Below are 7,476 nucleotides of genomic sequence, written 5' to 3'. Positions count from 1 at the left end.
CAGAGCGTGCAGCAGTGAAGAAAAGGAAAACATCAGCTCCTTCAGATTCTTCAACACCGAAGAAGATGAAGAAATTGACAAGCTCATTTGCTAATCCAATTGATGCCGGTCTGTTTCCTCCATGCCATCAAAGGAAATCGTCCCTTTTGATGAAGAATATGTGATCCCTAGCGGATCTGATGAAGAAAATCCTTCTGCTGCTTCGTCAGAGCAGATGGATGAAGAAATTGAAGTGGATAAAATCCCTTCAACCCCCACAGTTTCCTTGCCTATGCCTCAGTTTACTGCTGAAGAGGCCGGCGTTGAAGAAATAGAAGATGAAGACGTGGACATTGGCTGTACCACACCAGTGATGAATGATGACTTTTGGGAAAGTCAGCACCCCAACTCTCCACTCTTCACACCATTGCAACAAATTCCTCAGTCCCCAGCAACTACAGTTCAAATGGATCTGATGAAGCTCATGAAGAAATTCCAGCCACTAGTGCTGAAGAAAATGAAAATGAAGAATTCAAGACCCAGGCTGCCACTGAAGAGGAACCAGAAATTCCTCAGCCTGAAGAACCTGCGATTGCGATTCCTGAGGTTGTAATGCAACTGACTGACACTCCTCTGCCCAAGCCAAAGGATCCATTCTCAAGGAAGCAAAAATTCAAGGCTAATGATTTCTTCGGCAAGCACGTATTCTTCACTGATTACAACCCCTATGACTCTGCTCGCATTAGGAAAAGGTGTTTCTGGACTGCCAGCCAGGCAAATTTTTATTCCTCAGTGCTGTTCAACAAAGACAAAGTCTTCGATCATGAGCACATTCCTCACGTGGATATGGAATCTCTGCCGTGCTTCGTGCCAGTCTGCAGTGTTCTTTACGACGCTGGACTGTTAAATTTCTGCACTGATATATGTGATTGGAATGAAGAGCTCATTCTTCAATTTTATGCAACTCTGCACATCACCGGAGACTCTGAAGATGTGAATTCATGGGTGCTGGACTGGATGTCTGAAAATACTCACTACAAGGCACCAGCTACTGAATTGCTTTGTGCTTTGCCTCTCAGTCCTCCCCTTGAAGCTGCTCGTTGCGTCTACACTGAACCTGAGCTTACATATCACTATATGCGTGCTGATGAAGCCATTGAAGCCAGGTCAGGCCCCAAGAACTAAATTCCTTGTGAAGGAATTGTTATATGTGCCTCGGACTGTCTATCGCATTCTGACGAAGACATTGAGTCCTATCAAGGGCCACGACTCGAATGAAGAAGAAGTCGTTGGCATCATGAAGAATTTGCTTTTCAATATCATTCATGGCGTTCCCGTCAACTTCCATGATTTCTTCATGAGGACTCTGGCCAATGTCGCAATGTCACCGTTTGAGTTGAAGCCTTATGCTCCGTGGATTATGAGATTCATCAGAACAAGGTCTTCACTCAACTACAAAGCTGATACACTGAACCATTGCAACTACTTGCCCCCGATTGAAGTCCTCAAACGGACATTTTCCTCAGCTGATGAAAAGGGCAAGGCTACTGCTGTTATTGATGAAGGCATTCGTCCATTGGATGGTCAATTTCGCAAGGCTGCATCCTACTCCACCAATGATGACTCTGCCGCCCATGACTCTGCCGCCAACGCAACCAAGCCAAATCCTCAAGGCACAACTCCCAGGGTGATGACTGACCGTGAGCTTCTCCTCAGTCTTCACCAGAAGGTTGATCGCAATCACAAATGGATCAACCGTCAGTTTGGTTCAATTCTTCACAACATGACTGCTACCCACAATGCAGTGAAGAAAAACCATTACTACCTTCATGAAACCCTCAACCGCACCTGGGCTGTTCTGTCATACATTTATAGCGCAGAAGATCTGAAGAAAATGGGTATCAAGGAGGACTTTGACTGGTCTGCACCTCCACTGAAGAAATACAAGAAGGTCAAGGTTCCGTCCTTGGTGGCCAGCTCCTATTCTTCACTGCGTGACACCGACAAGCATGAAGACTTGGACGACACTGCGGCAGGCCCTACATCAACAAACGACCCCAACAACTCTAGCGCTCCTTCATCAACTTGATATTCTTCAGGGGCGTTAGTCCTCATTTTCGAACCTTTTGGTCATTCGATGACAAAGGGGGAGAAATTTGAGTTAGTCTTCAAGCGGGTCTATCTATATGGGCACTTTTTCTAAGTTTCAACTCTCGTTCTTCTGATGACTTTGTTGGATCGAGTTGTAAACTTAAACTCTATGGTGGCCTGATACTTTTGCTGTTTCTTCTGCATGCTTATTCCTCGTTAATGTTATTGTACGCATGCTGAATTACATCAGTCACCATATTTCATCATGCATTTCAAATTCTTCATATATTATGTCAAATGCGTGTATGAATTACAAGATATAGGGGGAGATCTCCATGATTTTACTCTTCAAGTGTGCATTGCTTCAAAAGCAAATTCCTCACTATGCACATCTTCAGGGGGAGTTCTTCTATATCTTGCAATCAAATTCCTCAATATCAGTATTTACGCTTCATATGTTTATCCCCGTTGAAAACTTAACCTATATTGTCATCAATCACCAAAAAGGGGGAGATTTTAAGTGCATCTAGTACCCCTTAGTGATTTTGGTGTATTGAAGACTTATAGGTTAGGGGACTAATGTGTTTATGAGTGTACACAGGTCTATAAGTCTATGAGGAGTTTGATATTTACAAAGAAAGTCGACCCCTAAAAATGAAGTTCTTCGACTGAAGACTTTGGATTTCTGAAGACTTTCTGAAGACTTTGAAAGTGAAGAAATTGGTGTGACCTTGAAGACTTGGTATTCATTTGAGGAACATGAAGCGTGAAGACTTTTGTGTTCGTAGTTTCATTTTCCCTTTCTTGAGTCATAGGAAACACCGTACTGTTAAAGGGGGTCGAGGAAATACTAAGGAAAAATTTCCATGTGATGCTCAACTCAAAATCCTACACCTACTAATCCCTTCGAGTGAAGCCATTGGAAATCTCATACAGTTCAGTATTCTTCAGTGACAGAGACGAAGTTCTTCTGGTCTCTGAGGAATTTGTTCTGACTGAGGAGTTAGGAATTCGCCAATGCGGATTGCCTACACAGTGAGGAACATGATAGCCCTGAGGAATTTGATACTCAAATTTCCGACCGTTGCTGTGCTATGCGCCAGCTGTCCCAAAATATCTACCCACCTAACGGTCATATCATTGAAGGGCATTTATGTCTTATCGTATCGGGCTGCTCCCTAGGCTATAAATAGCCGCCCCCTACAACCACTAGCTGGTTGGCTGCTCCGAGAGAAACTCACACTTGTCATGTGAGAGCATCCCATCCTCCGAGGACTTTGAGCGAAAATCATCAAGTGAGGAAAACCCAAACCCAAACACCTACAAACCCAAAGTGATTGAGCATCACTGAAGAGATTGATCCTGCGTGGATCCGACGCTTGTTACCTTTGAAGACTGTGCTTCTTCCAGACGGCTAGGCGTCATGGTCTACAGCATCCAAGAGGAATTGTGGATCGCCGAGTGACCGAGTTTGTGAAGGTTCGGAAGTCACCTGAAGACTTACCACGAATGATTGGGCGAGGTCTGTGTGACCTTAGCTCAAGTAGAATACGGTGAGGACTGTGTGTCCTCAGGTTTAAATACCTAGCCGCTCCAACCAGATGTACAACTGAGACAGCAGTTGGAACTGGTCTACCAAATCATTGTCTTCACCAAGCCTACTGGTTCTATTTCCTCAACTCTTTCATTTCCTCATAACTGTGTTGTGCACTTATTCATATCTGTGTTTGAAGACTTTGACTGAAGACTTTCTCAATTTCCTCAGTTCAATTTCTTCAGTCTGTTTGTCTTCATCCCGTGTTATCCTGTGTTTACGCTTTCTGTACTCTGTGCTTGTCTTCATTTCATCATGATGACCATGCTTGTGTTCTGCTATGCATACTTTTGAGTACTTATTCCGCTGCAAGTAGTTCTTCGATAAGGAATTTCCTCACTGGCAAATTCCTCAGTGAAAAATTCATAAAAATCGCCTATCACCCCCCTCTAGTCGATATAATGCACTTTCAAACTGCAAGCAATGTAACACAACTACAACAACACGGGTACAAAGTGGCCACAAGCAGGGGACGAGATTGGGTTATCGGGGCCTATTGCATGTCCACTTTTTGCATGGCCACTTCTAGACACACAACTGCAATTGGTTGTAACCCGAGATTGACTTCATGGGCCACAATGTGATTGCAATTCAGGTGGTCTAGTTGCATGTCAACGACCAGACATGCAACTGTAAACATTGTAACCCAACTGCAACTGCACGTGGCACCTAGCGACTGCAACTGTGATCGAAAGGGTTGACGAAGCCAGTTGCATGTACACCACTAGATATGCAACTTCAAGCCTTGTATCCATAGTGCAACTTCTTGGCTCAAAGCGGTTGCAACTGTGTAGAGGCCATGATTTCGGTCTTCCGATCGAGGGACGTTTGTCGACGGTTCGAGTGATCATTCATTGAAGATTTGAGGGGATTCAAGTACGATCTACATCGACTCTTCTTCCACTGCAACTCGGAGTTGGTAATGATCCGATCCAAACTACATCTTCATAGGATTCCTGGTTGATTGTAGGGCAATTTTTTTCTACTGCGTTCCCCAACAGTCATATAGTTATAAGTAGTATCATCCGAATGGTAACATACGCATATTTTCTTATACCATGAGATTGTCATGCCCTTCATGCCAGACGATGTACTTGGGGGTTCATCAAACGTCAACCGTAATAGGATGATTATAACGGCTAGAGTCTAATTAGCTAGCTAGGATTGTAAAACAAATGGGGATCAACATTTCGCGAAAAGCTGGGGAGGGGTTCGATTGTGGAAGAATCTTGCAAAAGAACAGGCCCTCTAGTGCATCTGTAAATTGTGAAAAGGGACTCGATAGCTTGAGATTGGGATTTGCTGCTCCGACGAAGGAGTGATATCTTAGGGCCCTCTTAGTGTCAAGGTATCCATAATCGTCTAGACGGACACAACGTGACTTGTTCACGGGGATGCCAGAACACAGGAATGAGAAACGTGAACAAATCCAGTAACGAGGATAATAGGTATAGTGATCAAAAGTTGATTCACGGGGATACTAATAAATCTCACCTCGAGTTTGGCAAAGTATGACAAAGCAAAGGGAATAGCACACTGTTGGGAAACGTAGCATGCAATTTCAAAAAAATTCCTACGTTCACGCAAGATCTATCTAGGAGATGCATAGCAACGAGAGGGGGAGAGTGTGTCTAAGTACCCTGGTAGACCGAAAGCGGAAGCGTTTGACAACTCGGTTGATGTAGTCAAAATTCTTCTCGTAACAACCGATCAAGCACCGAACGTACGACACCTCCGAGTTCTACACACGTTCAGCTCGGTGACGTCCCTCGAACTCTTGATCTAGCAAAGTGTCGAGGGAGTAGATGAGTTCCGTCAGCACGACGGCGCGGTGACGGTGATGGTGAAGTGATCTTCGCAGGGCTTCGTCTAAGCACTACGAAGATATGACCGAAGGCATAAACTGTTGAGGGGGGCGCTGCACATGGCTAAGAATCAATGTTGTATGTTCTAGCGGTGCCCCCCCACATATATATAGAGGTGGGAGAGGGAGGAGAGCAGCAAGGGGCGCCCCAAGTAGGAGAGATCCAACTTGGGCGCCTCCTTCAAGTCGGCCTCCCCCCTTCCATAAGTATCGGAAGGGGAAGGAAAGAGAGGGGGGGGGGGGAAGGAAAGGGGGAGGCCGAATCCTCCCCTTTCCTTCTCCCTTCACTCCTTTCCTTCTTCTCCTATTTCGGCCTACATGGGGGCGCACCAGCCCCTTGTGGGCTGGTCTGTCCCTCTCTTGGCCCAATAAGGCCCATATCTTTGTCGAGGGTGCCCGGACCCCTTCCGTTGACCCGATATGTAGCCGGTACCCTCCGCAACACTTCCGGTGTCCGAATACTATCGTCCTATATATCAATCTTTCCCTCTCGACCATTTCGAGACTCCTCGTCATGTCTGTGATCTCATCCGGGACTCCGAACAATATTCGGTCACCAAATCATATAACTCATATAATACAAAATCGTCATCGAGCGTTAAGCGTGCGGACCCTACGGGTTCGCGAACTATGTAGACATGACCGAGACACCTGTCCGGTCAATAACCAATAGCGCAACCTGGATGCTCATATTGGCTCCTCCATATTCTACGAAGATCTTTATTGGTCGAACCGTTATGACAACATACGTTATTCCCTTTGTCCGTTGCTATGTTACTTGCCCGAGATTCGATCATCGGTATCTCTATACCTAGTTCAATCTCGTTACCGGCAAGTCTCTTTACTCGTTCCGTAATACATCATCCCGTGACTAACTCATTACTGTTTTGCTTGCAAGGCTTATCATGATGTGTATTACCGAGAGCGCCCAGAGATACCTGTCCGATACTCGGAGTGACAAATCCTAATCTTGATTCATGCCAACCCAACAAGAACCTTCGGAGATACCTGTAGAGCATCTTTATAATCACCCAGTTACGTTGTGACGTTTGATAGTACACAAGGAATTCCTTAGGTATCCGGGAGTTGCATGATCTCATAGTCAAAGGAATATGTATTTGACATGAAGAAAGCAATAGCAATAAAACTGAACGGTCAATATGCTAAGCTAACGGATGCATGGGTCTTGTCCATCACATTATTCTGCTAATGATGTGATCCCGTTATCAAATGACAACTCATGTCCATGGTTAGGAAATCTTAACCATCTTTGATCAACGAGCTAGTCAAGTAGAGGCTCACTAGGGACACAATGTTTGTCTATGTATTCACACATCTTACATTCTTAAGAAGTTGATCCCCACTACTATCAATTTTCTCAACATGCACGTAGTCCATATCAGCTCCATGCCACATCAGCAATCACATGAGTCTTTTCTTAACATGCATGATGACATGTCGTTCTACCGTTACCAACCTACAGAAATCATGTGACCGTTTCGTCTCACTTTTCCGGTGATTATTTTTGCTGCTTGGGTTCTTAACCACGCACCGCTGTGTAAGGCCCGACCACACGTTTTCTTTCCCTTCAGTTTCTTTCTGGATCGATTCCCCATCAAAGCCCTGATCAGTCCGCCTCCTTCTCCACTTCCATTTCTTCCCCCACATGATAAATCTTTCTCCAATCCTCATGGTGTGGCGGCTGGACGACAATCGTTGTGTGAGGGGGCTCCTCCCGCTCTGACCACCAGTTTGCTCACCTCGCATCCGCCGGTTTTACTCCCCTTCAACACCTCTCTGGGCGATGGGACGTGGCCGAGCCAAGGTTCCATTGGCGCCCATCTACAAAAGGTAATTACCGTAGTCAAATCAACCTGTGCGCTCGCCATCGCTAGGCTCCAGGCTATCCTCATGCTGGCGGCCTCTGAGGCACGGGAAGCGGCCATCC

The sequence above is a fragment of the Aegilops tauschii genome, chromosome 5, assembly GCF_002575655.3.
Source record: "Aegilops tauschii subsp. strangulata cultivar AL8/78 chromosome 5, Aet v6.0, whole genome shotgun sequence".
NCBI classification, from domain to species: domain Eukaryota; kingdom Viridiplantae; phylum Streptophyta; class Magnoliopsida; order Poales; family Poaceae; genus Aegilops; species Aegilops tauschii.
This window is presented reverse-complemented; position numbering follows the sequence as displayed.